The sequence below is a fragment of the Microtus oregoni genome, unplaced genomic scaffold (genome assembly GCF_018167655.1).
Source record: "Microtus oregoni isolate MIOR12 unplaced genomic scaffold, Mior012 000016F_ref0000370, whole genome shotgun sequence".
Classification (NCBI taxonomy): domain Eukaryota; kingdom Metazoa; phylum Chordata; class Mammalia; order Rodentia; family Cricetidae; genus Microtus; species Microtus oregoni.
The window spans coordinates 19,842,759-19,864,759 of NW_024543075.1; positions in this window are offsets into that span (position 1 = coordinate 19,842,759).

Sequence of the window (22,001 nt, forward strand, 5' to 3'; positions counted from 1 at the left end):
GTAAGTCACATCACTCCCTGCAGCGGCTGACAGCTCTCTGTTTGTGCTTTCAGATAATCTAACTCACAGATAATTAACGTCAGTCTGCTGTCACCGCGCCCTGGCTAACCACAGTGTGTGGGTGTCGGCCAGCCAGCCGGTCGATGAACAGCCCCGGGATCTGTCAGAGTCAGGAAAGGGCGCGTCACCTGCCAAGTTGCTTCAGCATGCCGGGGTACCTTAGCACATGCCTGTCTACTTCAGAGGCGCAGGCAGTCTCCATCCCAGAGGTGATAATGCCCAAGGTCACAGCTGCAGCTCTGGGGACCAAGCTGGGTAGAAAGAAGAGAGGAGAGAGGAGAGGAGTCTGTTCAGTGGGCGTGGGCATATGCTCTGTCTTGCCTCATCCGTGCACACATACCACTTAGTTCAAGTCCTAACTCAGGTTTCACAGTTGTATTCAAATTCCTGGTGGATCAGACCTCTTGCATCTCCCTGAGGTACTCTCTGCTGCCAGGCACCCTGAAATGCTAGGGGCTCCCCACACAAGTCAGGCTTGGCCATGTTTCTGTCTTAGTTACAACTCTTCCTCTAATATGCATGGCCGCCCTCCACAGGATCCTGGGTGCTTTAGCACATGCTCTAATGATCTGGTTTCCAAGGAGCTCTCTTCTGCTCTGTATCCCTGCAGCACATTGCACAGACCCTGGTGACAGCCACTCCTCACAGACTCTTTTTCCTTCTGCCATGCTCACCTGGGTGCTCAGTCCACACAGGGTTTGAGGCACAGGATGGAAGAGGGATGCAAAGTAGGCATTCATTTCCCTGTGACCAAGTCTCCTCAAGAACAGAAGGTTGACTAATACAGTCAGGGGAAGGCCACCCAGCGATGTCGAAAGCCAGACATTGGGTCATCAGTCCCAGCATTCTGCTGTCAGATTCTTGAGAACTTCTCTGTGGTGGAGCATGGGTGACCTGAGTCTAGTAGGCAGTGGCAGCCCTGCACACCCCAGAAATTACCCAGTGAGGGTCTGACTAGCCTATGAGTTCCTCAGCACCCAGACACCAGTCTTGACAGCTAACCACTCAAGCACATGTAGAGGTCAGGGAACAACTCGTAGGAACTGGTTCTCTCCTACCGTGTGGATTTCCAGCATGAAACTCAGGTCTTTAGGCATGGTGGCAGCACCTCTGTCCTCTGACCCTCCTGGTTAGCTCAACTCATGTCTGACCAAGATAACTTGGGAGACTCCAGGGGCTGTGGGTGGTGTGTTCACAGGTGAGGTAGTTGTGCTGAAGCTTCCACAGGAATTTTCCTGGCAACAGTGTTTGTGGGTCTGAGGTCGGTTGAATCATTTCAGGAAGTAAGAGCAGCAAGAGGGCAAAGGTCAGAGATGAATTCCTGAAATTACAAAAGCCCTCCCCTCCCATCCTCCTTCTTCCATCCTTTCCTTTCCTCTCTGTGTCCCTCTCTCAATTATTTTGCTTACTGAGTGGGTGATACATTTACAAAGTTCAAAATTTTTGAGGCAACAGCAAATGCATAAGGTATCGATACCTTCTGGTCTCACCTACCCTCTCTCTGCTTCTCCCTCCCTTCTTGTTCTCGACCCTACTCACTCACTTCCTTGGTCTTCCTTGCTCCCTTCAGGCATTCTTTGCATTATTTGTGCAAACACTGCATATATGAGTGCCACGCTAAGTTCATTGTTCTAAACACTGAAAAATTGATGCAGCGGAAGCTGAGGTCTAGGGATGGGGGAAGCAGAGGGCGTGAGATTAGGTTGTGCAGGGCATTTCAGGGGCATTGGACGCCACACTTAGGACCATCTGACAATTAAGCATATTTTAAGTCATTTCTCAAATTGTCTCCAAGTCAAGGTACTTTCAAGGGAACTTCGTGCCCAGGTAGAATCACGGGAGCTGTGTGACAGCTGCCCTGTTCTATGCCCCACCAACAATTAAGAAAAATGAACTCCCAGCAAAGGTAGGATCCCTGAGTCTGTGTCTCTGTGTCACACGGCCAGTTAGCCGCCTCTGCTTTTTCCTCCCTAATTTATTTTCTGGGAAACATTCTGTGACTTAGAACAGTGCCCTCCCTTTGTCAGCAGCCGGTCCTCAGAACCAAATTGCTGCCTAAAAATAATGTATTTTTATTAAAAACTATTTTAAGTTGGTGCCTATTTTCAAGATAGATTCACATATGGATAAGCATCCAGTATTGCTTGTTATAGATAAGTGATGAATTATTTTAATCAGAAATGGATTTAACAGAATTGCAAAAATAAATTTGGGAGATTTTTCACAATCTGGTTGTCTTTTCTGATTCTTCATATTTATATTTAGTATTCAATGAAGACTAATCGTGACTATTGGACATTCAATCAAAATCACCCAAACTGGATGCATCCCACTCACAATAAAGATTGACACTCACCGCAGTAATGCTGAGAAATTGGCTCTAGACTCTTGGAGCAGAATCAGATGGGGGCAGACATATGCTGTGACTTCTTGCTCAGGCACCAGGGGCCCTCCAAGACTCCAGCTCTTGTCACTGTTATATCACCTCATGTGATGTCCACCATGTCCACCAAGGACCAGAAATGTCTGGGGAGGGGAAAGAGGTAGTGTGGATGCACAGCCACCTCTGACCTGAGGCAAGAAAGACTGGACTGTCATGGGCTGAGCCTGAACCAGGGCCTGTGTCAGTAGCATTGGAAATGGAAGTGTGTGCAGGCCAGCCTTAGGTGGGGCTCAGCACAGACCCCCTTACCCCTGACCTGGAGTGGACACTTAAGCAAATGCTGTAGTGTCAGCATGTCCTTTTGCATTGCTAATCATCTTGCTTTGGCTTATCTCTTCCCACCAACAAAGAGAATGCCAGCTTTAGTTTTGTGTGCACACATGTGTGCACACTCATATCAAGGCTAGAGACACTAAGTCCACTGTTCTCATTTACAGTTTGCCACCTTATTTTCTGAAACACTGTCTCTCATCGCAGGTGGAGCTGTCAATCAGACAAGATTGGCTGCCCAGCGGGCTTTGTGAATCCTCTTGTCTCTATTCCCTAACATAGGGTTACAGATGCAGCTGTGCCGGGATCTGATCTCAGGTCTTCATGCTGAGCAGTGAGTGGTGTTCTATCTACTGAGCTGTCTCCCAGCCTTTTCACCTCTCAGATGCTCAGGGATTACCTGGTGATATTCAGGTCATTTTTATCCTATTTGGTTTTTTCCTATATTTCATTTTATTTTCCTTAAAATGTATTTTAAATTATTATATGAAAAATGGTCTCATTATGATGTCATTACACCCATAGATAATTTTGCTTTACTCATCTTTGCCCCTCCTCCATTGCCCTTTTTTTCTCCCTTCTCCTCCACTGGCACCCTTCCTTATTGTAAATAATCCCCTTGCTAATCCTAGAGAAAATATGTACTGTCTGTCTGTACTGGCTTATTCCCACACCTCCATTTTATCTTCCCCAATATCCTCACTCTCCCTTCTATTTTCACGTCATACATGCATGTGCGGGTGTTTATATATATTTATATCCAGAATCTACACACATTGTATCTGTTTTTATGGCTACTTTTAACTGGAGGCAAGTAACAACAAAATTTCTTTCACAGAAAGAATTAATTAAATTAAAAATGCTAAGTTAATACTGTTATACAGGGCAAGGCAGTGCAAAGGTTCTTGCTGAAACCAGTTTAGATTTGATTAGAATTTGATCTCCTTGATGGAAAATTCCATGGAAAACTAAGTCTATTCTAAGAACCTGAGGTCAAGATGCTTGCTGATTTATCTTGACTTCTGTTAAACTGTTTCCCTTTTAGATAGACTCAATTTTGTGTAGCCTGTTGGGGAGGGGCTTGAACTCACAGCGATCCATCTACCTCTGCCTTCCAAGTGCTGGGATTAAAGGTGTATGCCACCACTGCCTGGTCTCTATGGCTAACTAGGGGCTTTAGCTTCACACTATGATCTTCAGGCAAGCTTTATTTGTTAGATCACAAATAAAATATCACCATAAAACCTTCTCCCTAAATAAAAAGGAAAAAGAAGTCTGAGGACATAGTTCAGTGGTAGAGTCATTGCTGAGTTTGGGTGAAATTCTCAGTTCTATCCCCAGCACCACAAAACCCAACCCAATCAAACCCAACCCAACCCAACCCAATTCAACCAAACCCAAACAAACCCAAACAAATCCCATTAAACCCAACCCAACCAAACCAAACTCAATCACACCAAATCCAACCCAACCAAACCAAACTCAACCCAACCCAACCAAACCCAATTCAACCCAACCCAACCAAATCCAATCAAGTCCAGTCCAATCAAATCCAATCAAACCCAACCTAACCCAGCGCAACCAACCCAATCAAACCATCTCCAATCCAACCAAACCCAGCCAAACCAAACCCAAACCAACCCAAACTAACTAAACCAGACCCAACCCAAACCAACCAAACCCAACCAAACAAAACGCAACCAAACCAAACCAAATTCAACCAAACCCAATCCAACCAAACCACATAGTCAGGAACCATTTCTGAGATGTCTTCTAAGAGTTTCAGTCATCTTGCATAAATTAGAATATAGTAAGGTAAATTCTGCAAACACAGGCCACTATCTGCCTCTGTTTCCTTGTGTTTTCCTTCTATATCATTCAGAAAGAACTTTTGCTTAGGTCTGCCACTGTAGACCTCTACACAATTTGTTCTAATCAGTTATTAGCCTCCTGGCCATGAAGGAGCAAATCATTATGTCCCCTCCTTAATTCTCAGGTTTTCATGAATGGGTTCTGGCTTCCTCTGGAAAACACAGGGTTCAGAGTTTTGGCCAACTTTCCTCAGAAACCAATAGTACCAGCCTTTGCTGATCAAGACATCTCTGGATTGATGGGCAGATGTTAGCATCTGGGATTAATATGGGACCCCCCCCCCCAGTTATTTGGAGAATCTCATTAAGGCAGGTTTCGTTCAGGGAACTGATGCTTTAATATTCTGCATTGTCAGCGGAGGGCCTGGATTTTATTTCTCGAATAACTTTTAATTAAATGTGCAGGCTTTACTTTCCCCAACGTATCAGCAATCGGGGACCTGGGCCCACCTCACCCCTCTCCATCAAATCAGCAGAAAGCAAGGCTGGGGGCCACAGTACTGCTGAGCAATAAAGTTTATGGCCCATGCCTTTGCCTGCAATCACTGCAGAGTCTTGCTGACGTGAGCCCCTTCAGGGTCCGGGCTGAGTGACTGATGTGCCCTGAGTGCTGGTCCCCATGCGGTAACTTGCAACATGCAAGAGACACAGCCAGAAGGTGCTCACCCAGGGTCAGCGTGTAGCAAACCAGGGTCCAGGAACCATATCTGGCTCTGAGTCTATTTTTTTTAAATAAAGTTTTATTTGAACAGTGCCATGACTGTTTCTTCATGATTGCTTTTGTGGGCAGCAGTAGTCAGTCCTTGACCCTGCAGTGGGCAGCTAGCAGTGGTCCTTTGGGCAGTGTCAGATTGAGGTAGGCTGGGTGCTTGCTCTGTGTCCTTTGGAGAGTAGTTCCAGGATCCTCAGAGTCACTGTTTGCAGATGCACAAATCTCTCCTATAAAATGCCTTAGCAATTGTGTGTGACCTGTACATCTTACTCTTTACTGAAACCCGAATTCATAATACTTAGTAACATGTGAGTAATGGAAGTAGCTGCAGGACTACATGGCGAGGAGACTAATGACAGGAAGAAAATGGACATCTTCACTACAGATAGAATGCGCTCCCAAATTTTCTATCTAGGCTTGATTGAACACATGAGTGAAGAACCCGTGGATGTGGAGGGCTACCTGTTCCATCTGGAGAAACAAATCCTCCAAAGAACCGTGAGAGGCAGTGGGAACTGCAAGGGAGTCTGGCAAAGAGCCTGCACTGAGTGAGGAACAATGTAGAGAGAGATGGGGTGGGGTGACGGGAGCTGAGAGTATGGGTGGGAATGGAGGTGGGGTGAGGTGAGGAGTGTAGGAGCCAGCCATGAGAAGCTAAATAGAAACAGACCACCCAAAGGACGTTCTTTACTTCCAACCATTATCACCTGCCAGAGTAGGACTCAGCCATCGATAAGTTTGATGGAGGCCTGAGTCTCAGTAGTTTACCCTGAAGCAATACCTGGTTGCAGGAAGAACCACAAACTGAGATTACCAGAGCATCATCCAAGAACAGACCGTCCCAAGGAAATGTCTAATGTTCCAACCACTGTAGATAGGATCACCTGCCAGCACACACTCACCAGGACACCCCTAGACAAATGTCAATCAGAGGTCCTAACCTTAGAAACTCCTCACCTCTATCTTTACTACTATAAAAACCCAACTCTAACTGAGCTTGGGGCTCTCCTTGGACATGCGGAAAGACCGAGTTTGCAAACTTGTATAAAATAAAGGCTCTGTGCTTTTACATACAGGACTTAGTCTCCTTATTGGTTTTTGGTGGACTTCATGGATCTGGGCATAACAAGGAGGAAGTGAAGGTGGGGTGGGGTGAGGTGAAGAGGCAGTAGAGATGGGGATGGAGTAGCCTCTCTGGGGAGGGCTCCAAGAGTAATCAGTTCAGAGCCACGGCCTGTGGCAGCATCTCTAGGCAGAAACTTTTCCCCTAGTAAGTTCCTGGTGAATCAGCAATCAGGAGACATGACCAAGAGAACCTGCCATTATATTTCTTCTTTTCTTTCAGCTGTGATGTGATTCATTACAAGGTGCATTACAAGGTGTTAGAATGGGGTCCCACATTTGTGAGGGGCATTCGTAGACACCTTGTCGTCGGGTCTGGGGATGATCTAGTTTTAAAGGTCATGGAGAACTGACTTCCTTCCACACTGTTCCCCTGGTCCTTTCTCCTCTGTGTTGTGACTGGGCAGGGTTTTCTCTCATCTGTTTGTAGAGACATTTCTGTATACACATGTCAGAAAAGCAAGATGCTGTCACTGCGTCCCTGCAGTGGCCTTTTGTGGCAACCTTATTATAAGTAGCAAGCAAAGGTTTTAGTTGGTTTAGCACTGAGCTGGAATTTATTAACCTTGTGTAACACATAAAAAGCATTGCAGGATGGTCTTAAGGGAGTCCACAGACATTTTGAATTTTTTTTTCTCCCCTAAATGCTCCTAAGAAATTAGGTGAAAGGGAAAGAGCTGAAGCGTTCTAGATACCAAGAGCAGTATGAGAAAGGCCCCGGATGCAGGAGGACAATGGTGAATTCAAAGAAAAGGAAAGCAGAATAGCTGGGGTTTAGGAAGCAGAGTAGGCATTGAGCAAAAGGGCACCGAGTCCCAATCAAGTTTTGCCACTATGTAGAACCTATCCAGACTGTGGGCAGGAGAGAACGTCAGTGGGGAACAGCCTGCATGCTCACTGCACCCTCTCCTTGGCTGCATGGGGGCACTGTGAAACATGCCTTTTCCTGGTCACAGCACTTCTCTCTCTCCTCATTCCTGTCATGCTGGGCATCCCAACAGCTTCCTCTTTCTCTCTCCTGCACCTCCAGTTGCTCCTTTCTTTCTTTTTCACTTGGGTCACCCCCCCCCCATATTACCAAGTCACTAACAGAAGCAGTGGCTGTGTGTCCCTGCAAAACATGGCTGTCACTTCAAATGGAATAAGAATTTATTTTGAACCCAATTCAAGTGACCAAACTCTGGGGACCCAGACTTAGGATGCCCTAAATGTCAGGTTCCACCAGAGAAGGGGCTACGTGAACATTTTATAGTAACAAAACAAGAGAAACTCATAAATCATGTCATTTCCCAAACACATTGGTGGGGACTTCAACTAGATGGGCTATGGCTAAGCAGGGTGATCTCGGCTAAAGGTCTCCTGCTACCTAATGACCAATGTAACTCTAGCTCCCAATCCACAGCATCCCAACTCTTCCTAATGATAATATTCTAACTGGTCAGTCTGCAGGCTCTTCAACACAGGTGTGGCTGAACACTACACAACACAGCGAATCCAAGGCTTTATGTGTAGCTGTGGAGAAGAGGAAATGCCATAGCCAGGGTTTTGGAGGATGCCCAGGAAGCATGGTTGAGTGTTGGAAAGTCAGGGGCAGAAAAACACGAATAGTAAGACTCTCTGCTAATAAGGGTTAATAAAGCACCCCCCCCAAACCATGTGTGCATGTGATTGTCACAGTGCGTGTAAGACAACCATGGTCATGAGAGCTGGATGAGGCTAACACTGAGAGGGAAGATCTGACAGGCCTGAGGAACTGTGAACGTACTAACAGATGTGGGATTGTTTTAGCTATAATTTATCTGTCTTCCTGTCTTCTATTATCTATTTAATAATCTTCCGTCTATCCTATCTCTCTCTCTATATATAACATAGCATCAATTTATCAGCTGTCTATCAATCTTCTAGCACCTACCATCTATCCATTAATCACTTAATCTGTCTACCAATCTATCATCTATCACCTATCTCTTGTCTATCTATTTGTTGTTTATCTATTGTGTATCAGTTATCAAACACCTAGGTATCATCTGTTATCCATTTGTTTATCATCAACATTAATTTATCTATCAGGTAAATATCACCTGTTGATCTATCATCTATCTATCTATCATCTATCTATCTATCTATCTATCTATCTATCTATCTATCTATCTATCTTCTTCATTATCTGTCTACCATCTATCATCTGTTTTTGGTGGTGCTAGGAGTAGAACCTTGCAGCTGCTAGGCAAGCACTCTCTCACTGAACCACACCCCGGTATTTCATTATCCTCATGAGCCATCGGCATCACTTGTGTTGTGAAATGCTAGTACTACCCAGTCTTTTGGTCCGATTTTATGAACACAGAAGAAAACAGCGAAGATGTATGGTACATTATTATGGGTTATCTCACATAAGGGCACAATGTAGAGGAAGGAATAGACTATAAATTCAATAAATAAAAACAGACAAATAGCCACATTTAGACGTCCATTGTCGCATTACATATAGTGGATTGTGTAAAAGAATGTGAAAGTAAATTGGGTTTGGTGGCTCTGGCTTTATTCGCAGCACTTGGAAGGCAGAAAGCAGGCATACCTTTGTGAGGTAAAGGCCAACCTATTCTACACCGTGAGTTCCAGTACAGCCTTAGCTGCATAGTTACAAAATAAGACCTTGCCTTGTTTTGAAAAGACAGAGGAGTTGTGGGTGGTGAAGGGAACATTCTTGACTCCATTTTCTTCCTCTCTTTCCTCCTTGCACCTGAAGAGAATGGCTCTCCCCTGAACCAGCCCACACCTGCCTGTTCGTCATTTAAACTCTGCTCCCACATTTGCTGGGAATTGCATGGCTGTCTCTATTTCCTGTCTCTCCATGTGGCTGCAGATAATGGGTTCTTTCAGGACTTTGTCCTGGCTGACATCTAGACTGTCCTTAGATGCTACAAACCTTCCCTCCCTTTGGTCCTCCTCAAGGGTCCCTCAGGGAGGAGTTGTCGATTCCCAGCTGTGGCTTCTCCTCATATTCGTTACTCTCTTCATTGCAGTGTGACTAGCTGCCTGTTCACTCTTACTGCATGGTGACTAGATGATGCCCGTTCACTCTCACTGCATGGTGACTAGCTGCCTGTTCACTCTCACTGCACTGTGACTAGATGATGCCCGTTCACTCTCACTGCATGGTGACTAGCTGCCTGTTCACTCTTACTGCATGGTGACTAGATGATGCCCGTTCACTCTCCTGCATGGTGACTAGCTGCCTGTTCACTCTCACTGCATGGTGACTAGCTGCCTGTTCACTCTCACTGCACGGTGACTAGCTGCCCGTTCACTCTCACTGCACGGTGACTAGATGATGCCCGTTCACTCTCACTGCAGGGTGACTAGATGATGCCCGTTCACTCTCACTGCATGGTGACTAGGCGCCCGTTCACTCTCACTGCACGGTGACTAGCTGCCTGTTCACTCTCACTGCACGGTGACTAGCTGCCCGTTCACTCTCACTGCACGGTGACTAGGTGCCCGTTCACTCTCACTGCACGGTGACTAGCTGCCCGTTCACTCTCACTGCATGGTGACAAGCTGCCCGTTCACTCTCACTGCACGGTGACTAGCTGCCCGTTCACTCTCACTGCATGGTGACTAGGTGCCCGTTCACTCTCACTGCACGGTGCCTAGGTGCCCGTTCACTCTCACTGCATGGTGACTAGGCGCCTGTTCACTCTCACTGCACGGTGACTAGGCGCCTGTTCACTCTCACTGCACCATGACTAGGCGCCTGTTCACTCTCACTGCACGGTGACTAGCTGCCCGTTCACTTTACTGCACACTGACTTGATGCATGTTCATGCCGACTTCTGCACCCTGCAAAGCTTTTGTCTTCTGGTTCATCCAATCCTGCTCCCCTGAGCTTTGCTGGGTCTCAGTCTCCTGCTGGCTTCCTACACAGGGTTTTCCCACCATTCTCATTACTGCCATTTCCCTTCCTTCTCTGTCTCATAGAGATCACAGCACCACGGGGCTATTTCCTGGAGTGATATGAAGAAAGACAGCATAGGACTCTAGAATGTATGCTGCTTCCAAGCAAAGGGAGGACCCCATTTCTGGTTTGCTGTGTGAACTTGGGCTAACTGCTCGACTTCTCTGGGCCATTTCTATAGGGAGATGATGACTGTGTCTCTTCTTTTCATAGACACCATCCTAGGAGCTGCTGACCCCAAACATCAGCCCACTTTTTGTTGCCATGATGTCATATGCGAGGCAGGGCAACATAAGGACACATGGCTTCTACAGGGTTGTGGTTTGAATGCGAAGTGTTTTACCCTAAGAAAGGCTCATGGGTGAAAGGCGTTGACTCCAGTGCAGTATTCAGGATGGGACTTCTGCAGTGATGGCATCCTGAGGGTGGTGACTTCGCAATGGAGCACTTCCTCGATGGGTGACACTGTGGCTGCATCATTGGCAGGTGGTAAACATTGGGCATGAGACCTAACTGGAGGAAGTAGGTCACCAGGGGTATGTCTGTGAAAGATATACTATGTCCCTGGCACCTTCCTGTGTCTTTCTGCTTCCTGGAAAGCGTGAGATGAACAGCTTCACCCTGCTATGATTTTCTGCCTCATTCAGAAACAGTAGAGCCAGACAAGCTATGGGCTAAGGCCTCAGAAACCAGGAAGCAAAGGATACTTACTTGTAGGTTGTTCTCACCACAGGGATGTGCTCACACGGAGCTCAGTTTCTGAGGGTCAAGGCCTGGCACCAGCATTGGCTTGCTTTAATGTTGGCAGAGGTCTGAGGATGCACATGGCTTCACATTGATGAAATAGAGAACCCCGGGAGTGGGCGTGGCTACATCTGTGTGTCTGTCTCTGTTTCTCTTCCTATGATGCCACCTGGGGTCAATCACAGGGCTCCCCAATGCCTTCGTCTAATGCGCCTCACTTTCTGTAGGTCTCATCCTGGAACATCACAGTCTGGATAAGTTCTCATGCTCTCGGTCCCATTAGTACATGATGTAGGGAATGGAGCTTCTGAGTGAGTTCCAGGAGCAAACTATGTTCAAACCACAACACACACCCAGCCACCACACAGGCCAATTCTTCTTAGCAGCCACTTTTTAAAATTATTATACTTTCATTATTATTGAGTGTGTGTCTTATGTGTGTTATGTAAGTGCATGTTTGTGTGGTATATGCACCTGTCTGCCCATGCATGTTCATACCATAGGTCAGTGTCAAGTGTCTTCTTCTATACCTCTCCATTTTAACTTAGGAGAAAGGATCTCTCACTGATTTGACTAGGCTGGCCAGTCAATAAGCTTTAGGTACGTGCTTGACTCTGTCCCACCAAGCGCTCTGGCTATAGCCACACCTACACACCGTACCCAGCTTTAAGTGGGTGCTGGTGTTCTGAACTCAAGTCCGTATGTTTGTTGAGAAGGCACTTAACAAACCTGAGCTATCTTCCCAGCCCCAGAAGCATTTTCTTGGGGAAGTCAGGTAACCTCACCACTTAGCTGCTTGAGCTCTGCCCTCTCTGACCTCAGTGTACCCATCTCTAAGCTGGGCTCACAATGGGCAGCTCTCCGGACATCTTGAGATGTAACCCAGCTCATGTGGATTGTTTAACATACAGCCCATGGAACCCACAACACATGCCAAATGATTTGACCAAAGACTCCTGGGCTTAGAGAGGCCTGCTATTAAGGTTCAGTATTTCTTCTTTTACTTCAATAAGCTGGGGGAAACTACCCATGAGTGGCAGCTGGTGGCAGGGTTGACAAGTGGTCCAGCTGATCTATGAGGGTGTTCCCAGAAAAGATGGGTTCAGTTCTGCTCTGGACATGCAGCTGAAGTGCTAAGGCTCATCCTTCTCCCCAGCTGTGAGAGTGCTCACAGGTTCCTGCCCTGGTGGCGGTGAGCGGGGTGTGTTGTCCCCATGCTCCAGTTGTGCTGGTGTTTTGAGTTGTACCCACTTGGGAATCAGGAGAGTGACTGACTACCTCAGAGGTGACATCATAAAACGGGGAAGGAAGAAATGCAGAGGAAATGCATGGAAGAGCACCTTTTAAAGACAGGATGTCACACAGAAAGCCTAGTACCTTGAGACTGACAGTCTTGGGGTTCACTGCAAGATGACAGCCTGCCCTTGGGAACAGGTGTGTGTTGGCAAGCTGTGAGTGCTAATCTTTATATCATATCTGTTTGGGTGAAAAGTTCCATTCCAAGCCCCTTCCCTGGGAGTTGCCTCAGTCCAGACTCCACCTCCAAAAAAAGCATGCCAAATGATGACCCCTCCCCAGAAAGGCTCAAGATCACTCCCACAGGGTATTTAAACTGCCCCTAGATAACAAACACATGGTTTTCTGGCCTTCCTTTCCCCTCTCTGTGGTTTTCCAGTCTTCAGTCCTATCTCCATTTCTGGGGGGCTGGAAGACCACCTTGGGAGTGTTGGCATCCATTAAAACTGGACTTTTTCTAATTTGGTTTGATTTGGTCTGATTTGGATTATTGCATCAGCAGAAAGGTTTATTGGGGTGCAAAAACTTTTCAATATCCTCATATCATATCATATTATATAACGTATTTGTTCTTTGTTTTCTGTGTATGGTATGTTAGGTGTAGTATATATAGATGTTAGGGTGAGTGTATACACATGTCTATGTGTTGGTCCAAGGTTGATGTCCGTGCCTTTCCTTAATTGCTTTACACATTTATTTTAAAAAATTTCTGTATATGTGTGTTTTACCTATATGTGTACAATGTGAATGCCTGATGTCTGAGGTCAGAAGAGGGCATTGGGATCCCTGAAACTGAGTTACAGATGGTTGTGAGTCCTTATATAGGTTTGGGAACTGGACTAGGTCCTCTGCAAGAGCGGTGTGCACTCTTAACCCTGTGACAGCTCTCCAATTCCTTCCACCCTTACTTCTTGAGACTAGGTTATCAATTCAGGCAGGCTGCTGTCCAGTGGGCTTCATGGATCCTCTCATCCCTATTCCCTTAATACTGAATTTACAGGCACCTACCACCATGCCTTATCTTGGGACATCTGAGCTTAGGTTCTCATGTATGTGTGGCAAGCACTTACTGACTGATCCATCTTCCCAGCCTAGGCAGTCAGCTCAACTTTACAACTTGCTGAGGGCCGTGGCTGCCATCAGAAACGTAGATATACATAGCCAAAAACTGTTCCTGCAGCCTGGGCACTTGTCAGGCCACTTTACTGGCTTGCTTCCCGTCTCGCTTCCATACCCCACATGCTCCTACCCTCCACCTATTCTCTTGCTTCTTCCCACCATTTGTGAAAAGTTGGCTACTTCCTTCTTGTTATTTTCTGGCTAACAAGCAGGCTCTACTTGAGCAGGAACTGGGTTTGTCTTTAGCAAAATTCGTCTTTCTTTCAGGGGCCTTGGAAGATAGTTCAGTGGGTAAAGCACTTGGCAAGAAAGTATGAGGATCTGAGTTCAAGTCCCCAATACTCACTAAAATTCCAGGCACAGTGGTGTACCTGTAATACCAGCATTGGGGGACGGGAAGAGCTAGTTGGATCTAGGGGCGTTCTGGCCAGCTGTTCTATCCAAACTGACAATTCTAGATCCAGTAGGAAACCCTGTCTCAAAAAACAAGGTAGAGAGTGATTGAAGGAGACATCCAATGTCAACCTCTGACCACTGTCCATATGTGGACACACATACACACACACATGTACACAGACACATGCATGCACATGTACACGAGCAAGCACATCAGCACACACAGATGTACAGACATGCAAAGCATCCATTGGAAACCAATTCATGTCTGTGGAGTGACTGGACAGATGGTTGGTTGTGCGAGTGGACAACAAAACAATTATCCCCAAGTATGTTTCAGTGCTAAATTATGCTAATGAAGTCATTGTTCTGGAACTATCCATTGCACTGGCCCTTCCCCAGACCTGCAGCAGAGCCCTGACCTTTTAGTGGTCACGGTTTACGCTTCTGCTTCCTCATGACTTTTCAGGGCACTTTGTGTCCTGTGCCTCCTTGCCCAGCATGGCCCTGCACAGACCTGGGCACAGGCCACCTTTTCAAGGACATTTTCTTGTTATTCTGTCAGCCCCCAGGAGCCTGTACACACCACAGGAGTAGAGACACAATAATACCAAGATTGAATTTCCCTCTAGCCGGGAGGGACCTGGGGATTAAAGTCAGATTTAATTTGATTTTAGGCTAATAACATATTGTGACATTTACTATGCACCCCGATTGCTGGAGACAAATTCTCACATGTGCTGCGATGCACACAGGTCTTACACAAGGTGCCCAGAGTGGCTCTTGCTTCTGCTCAGCCTCAGACTTATCTGCATGAACCCTCTCCACCCAGTTCTACAAACCTCTATGGGGCACCAATTCTAATTCAGAATATTGCTGTTTCCTATCAGGGTGGTGAGTAAATCTCGACACTGGGCTAGGGCTTCCAGTTCTGTCTATTTTCCTGCAAATGACATCATCCCATTAGTCTTTATTGCTAAATAGAACTCCTTCCTGTGTTTACGTGGCATTTCCTTAATCATCTGTTGATGGGCACCCAGGCTGAGTCCATAACTTAGCTGTTGTGAGTAGCACCGAAATAAATACTATAGTAGCAACTTCAAGAGTGAGTCCCTCTGGAGAGAGGATACTTCCAGCTGGATAGTTCTAATTTCTTCCTTAAGACCTGAGTCTGGGAGGCACATGTTAAAATTACATGTCTGCGAGTGTCTGCCTGTAGATGTCAGATACATTAATGGGAGAACAAAAAACATTCATTGGCTCCCTAAAACAAAACATCGTAGAAAGTTCTGCGTTGAGGTGGGCCTGGATCTAGGTATTCAAGGTTATCAGGAATCTGCCGTGCCCTCTGATCCAGCTTTTCTCTGTGTTAACCTTGGTGTCTCAAAGATTCCCACCACAGAGCACCTACTTGGTTGACTACAATGGCGAATTTATGGCTATTAACTTAGTGACCTCAGAAAACAATGTAGATTTTCTCATAGCCCCAGAAAAAGTCTCTGCTTGGGCCACCACCACATGGCTGGTGGCAGGGAAGGGGCCTTCAGAGGGCAATCAGGGTGTCCTGATGATAGAAGGGACAGAACTCTGACCAACAAATCTCAGTTCTCAATGATTCCTCAGACATGGGCTAGAATTGGACTCTCAGCCTCTCTCCCTCCCCTTCCCATCTGCTGCCATTCATCCCTTGGCCTTTGAGGAGGATACGTGACTGTTTCCATCTCATCAGGGTTATTGACTGCCTGTCAGAGGTCCGCATAGTTCTGACAGTGGAATTTCATTACCCACAGTGCAGCAGAGCCTCCTGCAACTCCCATCCCCCATGCTTCCACCCCTGCCCCTACCAGCTTTCTCCTCTTCTCTGCCATGGGATAGATGAACTGGGGTCTTGGTTTTAGTTCCCTCTGAGTGTTCTCTCTCTTTCTCTCTCTCTGGTTTTTTGAGACAGAGTTTCTATGTGGAGACCTGGCTGAACTGGAACTCACTCTGTAGACCAGGCTGGCCTTGAATTCACAGAGATGCCTGCCTCTACCTCCCAAAGGTGTGTGTAACCACTGCCCAGAGAATTCTTTTCTTCCCTTTCCTTTCCTTCCCTTTCCTTCCCTTCCCTTCCCTTCCCTTCCCTTCCCTTCCCTTCCCTTTCCTTTCCTCCCCCCCCTTTTTTTTTCTTGAGACAAGTTCTCACTATGTAGACTTGGCTGCCCTAGAACTCACAGATACACCAACCTGTCTTCTGATTGCTGGGATTCAGGGTGTGCACCACAACACCCAAACTGAACCTTTTTTTTTTTTTTGCCTGTGAAGTGGGATGATGATAATTTACCCCCAAAGGGCTTGGTAGCACAGCCTTTGGAGTAGCCTGGCAGATAGGGTGGTCCCAGAAGGGAGGGATGCCACAGTGAAAGATACACCTTCAGTTTTCTCGGCATTTACCGTGTGCCAAACTCAGCTCGTTACTTTATCTGTGCTTCTTCAGACTCTCAAGGCAACGCTGCAAAGGGACTCAATGCTGTTTCCATGCAGAGGAGACCCAGACTGGAATGGAGGAGTGACACGCCATAGGTCACACACCTCGCCTACATCCTAGCAGGGATGAGGACCCACTCATGATGGATGACTCCCAGTCCTGTGCTCTTAGCCAGGAGAGCACAGCCTGGGGCTCGGCCCTGTAATCCTCTCTTCCTCCCTCTTGTACTTTGGCTCCTTCCAAGGGTACTCTGCTTGTCAACAGAGAGGCTCTCCCGCTGTTAATTTAAGATTTTTGTTACAGAGTCTTGGAGCTTCACCCTGGCTTCATGTGGCTTTATGGCAAGCATAGGGTAAGCATGGTTTTCTGCGTGGATTTGGCTGTAGTTTTTCAGAATCACTGCTGCCAGCTTCCCAGCTCCCTTGACATAGTCCACCTGAAGTCCCGTTGGGTCTGGATCTGTAGCACAAAGAAATTCCTCCCTAAAATCAGGCAAAGAGAAACCATTATTATCAGGAAAAAAACTGAAGAGGTTTGCTCTTGCCAAATAACAATCAAGCTTGAGCGAGCCATCCAGGGGTTTAGCTGGCAGCTCAGCTGTGCCATCAATACACTTAGCATGAGGTGCAATACCTCACAGCCCGAAAGGCTGCTGCAGCTCCTGGCACAGCCTCAAGAAGAAAGTAAGATTTAAAGCCCGCTGAGTCTGTTTTCTTTTCCAAAGACCCAGAGACCTCACTCACTCTCTTTTCATATTTATTGACTGTGATCACATCCTGTGGTCACCCTTATCTGCAAGGAATAGCAGGGGTGTTTGCAAACAAACCCTCTTCCAACCAAAACATAATCGGGATTCACTTACGGGGGAAAAATAGGTGGACAGTGTACTGGTCTTATTGACTCTGCTCCAGTTTCCAAACACGGACCCAAGTAGCAGTTTCTCTAGCTATGCTCTTCGGTCCCGAGACAGCCTGGTGTTTGGTGTTTGTGCAGTCCCTCTTGGCCCCTACCCCACCCTACCACTCACCAAGCTATTTTTTTTTTTTTTTTGTACTGTGGCTTCATAGACCATTAACCCAAGTCTGCCTCTCCCCTTCCAGGGAGGGAACTGAGTGGGAAGCTGTGTTGCTGTCTTTACTCCTCTTAAGGAACCAATGAGGACCATCCGCCTACGAGCCAATCAGTCTCCTGCCTGCCAATTAAGCTCCTCTAGCTATGGTGCAAGGAAGGTCCAGACTGAGATTCAGTTGCCTAAATTAAGTCTCTTTGCTCCCAGGACCAGGTTAGTGGATTAGGCCTGGCAGGAGCTCTTGGTGGGAAATGGGTGTGGTCAGCCTGAGGAGCTCACAGTTGCAGATGGCTTTGAAGACCAACATGGTGACTTTCTGAGGGCACTGTGGTTTGAGGTCTGTTACAGCCAGCCTGACTCAACTTTCTGAATTAAAGGCTCATATTCCGTCTTGTTTTGCCTTGTGTAAATAAACCAATTTACCTCTCCAGAGGGCTCTTTTTTGTTTTGTTTTTTCCTTTTCCGTTGTGCTGAATGGGAGGGTTCCCGCTGGGGTTTGCACTGTTCTAAGAGTTGAGGTGTTAGTGACTGCATTTTCCAGTTCACATGCTGATGGAATCTGGGAGCAGTGTGGGGAAGTGATTGGAACTAGACTGAGGTCCCCAGGGTGAGGGCCCTGCGATGGCTTTGCTGGCCCTTTAGAAGAGGAACGGAACCCACAGTAGCCCCCTGAACAGCCTTACAGTAACAAGACTATTTACCAAATGCTGCCCATGCTCTTTCTTGGGCTTCTCAGTCTCCAGAATTGTGAGTTCAGAAAACCTCTACTCCTTACAGTCTGAGGCATTGAGCCCTAGTAACACAAAACAGCTTGAGTAGTTCCCTTCTTTGATGACTTATTTCCAGTCCTAAGAACCCACTTTGGCTTGTTTTTAAAAGCCAGTCCAAGATAAACATATAGGTTCACATATAGTTGGTGGAGCAGATATCATCTGTTTGGGGTCAACCTCTGGAATCTTTCTGTACCCTTAACCTCCCAGCTGCTTTTACCGTGGTGTTGGCACAGTGGGAAGATTGGGGATGGGCCAGCTTGTGCAGTTGACTTCAAGCTAGTCATCTCTGCCTTGTCAGGACCTCTCTTCTCTGGTGACCTTGGAAAAAGACAAACTTCTATTAGAGACCCTCAAAGCAGCAAAAGGCCAAGGGCTTCTAGTGAAAGACCAAGCAATTACCATCACTTTGTAAATTTCCTTCTACCAGCCATAGCCAATAAACTTGGGATCCTCCTGGTTCATGGCAGGGCATGTGTTCTGGACCTGTGCCCATTTCTCTGACTAAGGTATAGATCCCATAAAAAGACCAAGGATCAACTTCTATTCCTACCTTCATCCAAGAATCCCAGAAGAAAGGCTATGAATGTGGGTGTGGATGTGACTGTGATTGTGACTGTGAATGTGGATGTGGATGTGACTGTGGATGTGGCTGTGGATGTGGCTGTGGATGTGGATGTGGATGTGACTGTGGATGTGGATGTGGATGCAGATGTGGATGTGGATGCAGATGTGGATGTGGATGTGGATGCGGATGTGACTGTGGATATAGCTGTGGATGTGGCTGTGGATGTGGATGTGACTGTGGATGTGGGTGTGGTTGTGGATGTGGATGTGACTGTGGATGTGGATGTGGATGTGACTGTGGATGTGGATGTGACTGTGGATGTGGATGTGACTGTGGATGTGGATGTGGATGTGGATGTGACTGTGGATGTGAATGCGGATGTGACTGTGGATGTGGATGTGACTGTGGATGTGGATGTGATGTGGATGTGGATGTGACTGTGGATGTGGATGTGGCTGTGGATGTGGATGTGGATGTGGCTGTGGATGTGGATGTGACTGTGGATGTGGATGTGACTGTGGATGCGGATGTGACTGTGGATGTGGATGTGACTGTGGATGCGGATGCGGATGTGGCTGTGGATGTGGATGTGGATGTGACTGTGGATGTGGCTGTGGCTGTGGATGTGGCTGTGGATGCGGATGCGGATGTGGCTGTGGATGTGGATGTGGATGTGGATGTGACTGTGGATGTGGATGTGGATGTGGATGTGACTGTGGATGTGGCTGTGGATGCGGATGTGACTGTGGATGTGACTGTGGATGTGGATGTGATGTGGATGTGGATGTGATGTGGATGTGGATGTGACTGTGGATGTGGATGTGACTGTGGATGTGGATTTCAACCCTCTCAGCTTTTTGCATGATTCTCCTCAGGTTCTACTGCTTAGTCAGAGACACTTTAGAAGATTTATAACATTAAGTAGGTTAATTATTTCCAGAAAGAACCAGAAGTTTCCAAACTGCTTCTGTCAGTAAATTTAAAATACAATAAATAATTTAAGTCCCAATTTTCTCTTCACAATGAAGAATTAAAAATCTTCAATTTGTCAAATTTTCTCTTTTTACAAAAAAGTTTCAATTTCTTCTTTTCCTTTTCCTTTCCTGACCTCAGGCCTTGGCAGAACACCAGCCCACCAGGTCAGACTGGCATGGTGTGCCTACTGGGATTTCTTTCTAGCCAGAAATATTTTCTATTAATTAGGTTTAGTTTCAGGGACCTTAAAACACTTCGTATATTTTCCCTCATGATTAAGAGATATGAGATATTTATGGTCATTTTCCAGATGCAAAAACTAAGACAAAATGAGGATTAAAAATAAGAACAGATACTCCTCCTAATATCCCAGTTTGTTTCCTTCAGCATGAAGTCTAGCCTTCTTCCAAAGTGTCTCATCAACTGGCTTGAGCAGGAAGCTTGAGGGGATAAAGGCAGGGCCTGAAGTAAGAAGACTGCATACACAGTTTAAAGGGACAGGGAGGGAAGTTAAGTGGAAAGCCTTCATCATCCTCAGTTGTAAAGCACTAGGAAAATAATGACAAAGGGGATGGAAGTTGGGATCTGGCCACAGAGTGGGACTCAACATGAGGGTCCCACCTTGGGAAGAGGAAAGGGACACTATACTCTCAGCATCTTTCAAGGTTCTGGCCTGCATCTCCATAGCTGGAATGCAGCTAGAAGACAGAGTTCAAAAGCAGCCGAGAAGAAACTGCTTCTTGGGCTATTGATCAGAACCAAGAAGTAGAGTTAATCGAGTGAGTGGGCAGGTGGGCAGTAGCTGATGAGCACACAGGTTCAACTCGGCTCCAATTCATGAATTTGCCAGTTTATATACATGTAATTTATGTATATCTACATGCTTCTTTTCAGGCTAGGCCTTGTAGATTGCACACAGAATGGGTTTTTCTGCTTATGGTTTGCCATTTGCCCTCATTTCATTTTGGAACTCTCAGCCTGCAGGGCACCGGCAATTGACTTCCTGTGACCCACTGAAGAGCTCAGAGTAGCACAGCTCCACTTTGTAGATGGGGAAATGGCAGCCAGAGTTCATGCGACTGCTCCCACAAGCCGAGGAAAGCAGCATCAGGTTCCAGGGTGAAGAACAATCACCAGTCGAGTAGGGATTAATAGTTTTGCATTCTGTGGTCACAGTTAACTGCTGTTGCTGCAAATATTAAGTGGAAAATTGCAGAAATAAGCAACTCATGAATGTTAACATGAATGATGTTTTGACTAGCATTATCAATTCCCATGACATCTCTTTTTATCTCATCTCTGGTACGAATGAGCCTTTGTTCAGTGTGTCCATGTGGTATATGTCATCCACCCAGTCTTCACTCAGTAGCTGTCTCAACTATGAAGCTGACTGTTGGAGTACTGCCATGTTTATACTCAGGTCTTACTCATCCCTGCGGTACAGGCACTTGTCTGAGGTTTTGGGCTTTGCTTTCTGTAGGCAGGGCTAATGCATTCTTTTGTGAGGGAAAAGGAGAAAGAAAAGGGCAGGAAAAGACCAACCATGGGAGCTGGTGCCAACCCCGTGTCCTCTTGCAGCAGTTGGACACCTGGGTTCTCAGCAAGACTCAGGTGACTTGGAGGTTTCCTAGGAATTCTCCAACCTGTCTAAGTAGCTCTAGTTTTGTGTGGTGTATACACATTGGGATGCTGTGTGAGCTCTCCCATAGCGTGGTTTCTGCTGCGTAGATCCATGGCCTAAGATTCTTAGGCTTGTAATCCTACTGTGTCTGTGGGTCTTGTGCCTACTGCTTTTCTCATGGTACACTATTGTCCATTTTGAGATTGTTGGATTGAGAACCTCTTTAGTGACTTTTACCTGTGGAACTCCTGTGTGACAAGGTGTGGCAGTACACCTTTCTTGCTCACTAATATTTTTTACTTCAAGTTATCCCGGGATTCTAGCAACCAAGGGCTAGACTTTATGCTAACTGATCACCTTGGGCATACAGAGTAAACTCAAATTCCAAACTGGTATAAGGATAAAGACAGGTATGAGTCTTGGGTTGCTTCATTCCAGATCCCAATGTGGCAGGGGGTGCAGTCCTTTGGATTCTTCTGTTCTGGTTACACGCCTATAGTCTAGTTTCTTTGCTTTCTATGTTCAGAGAATAACATCAGT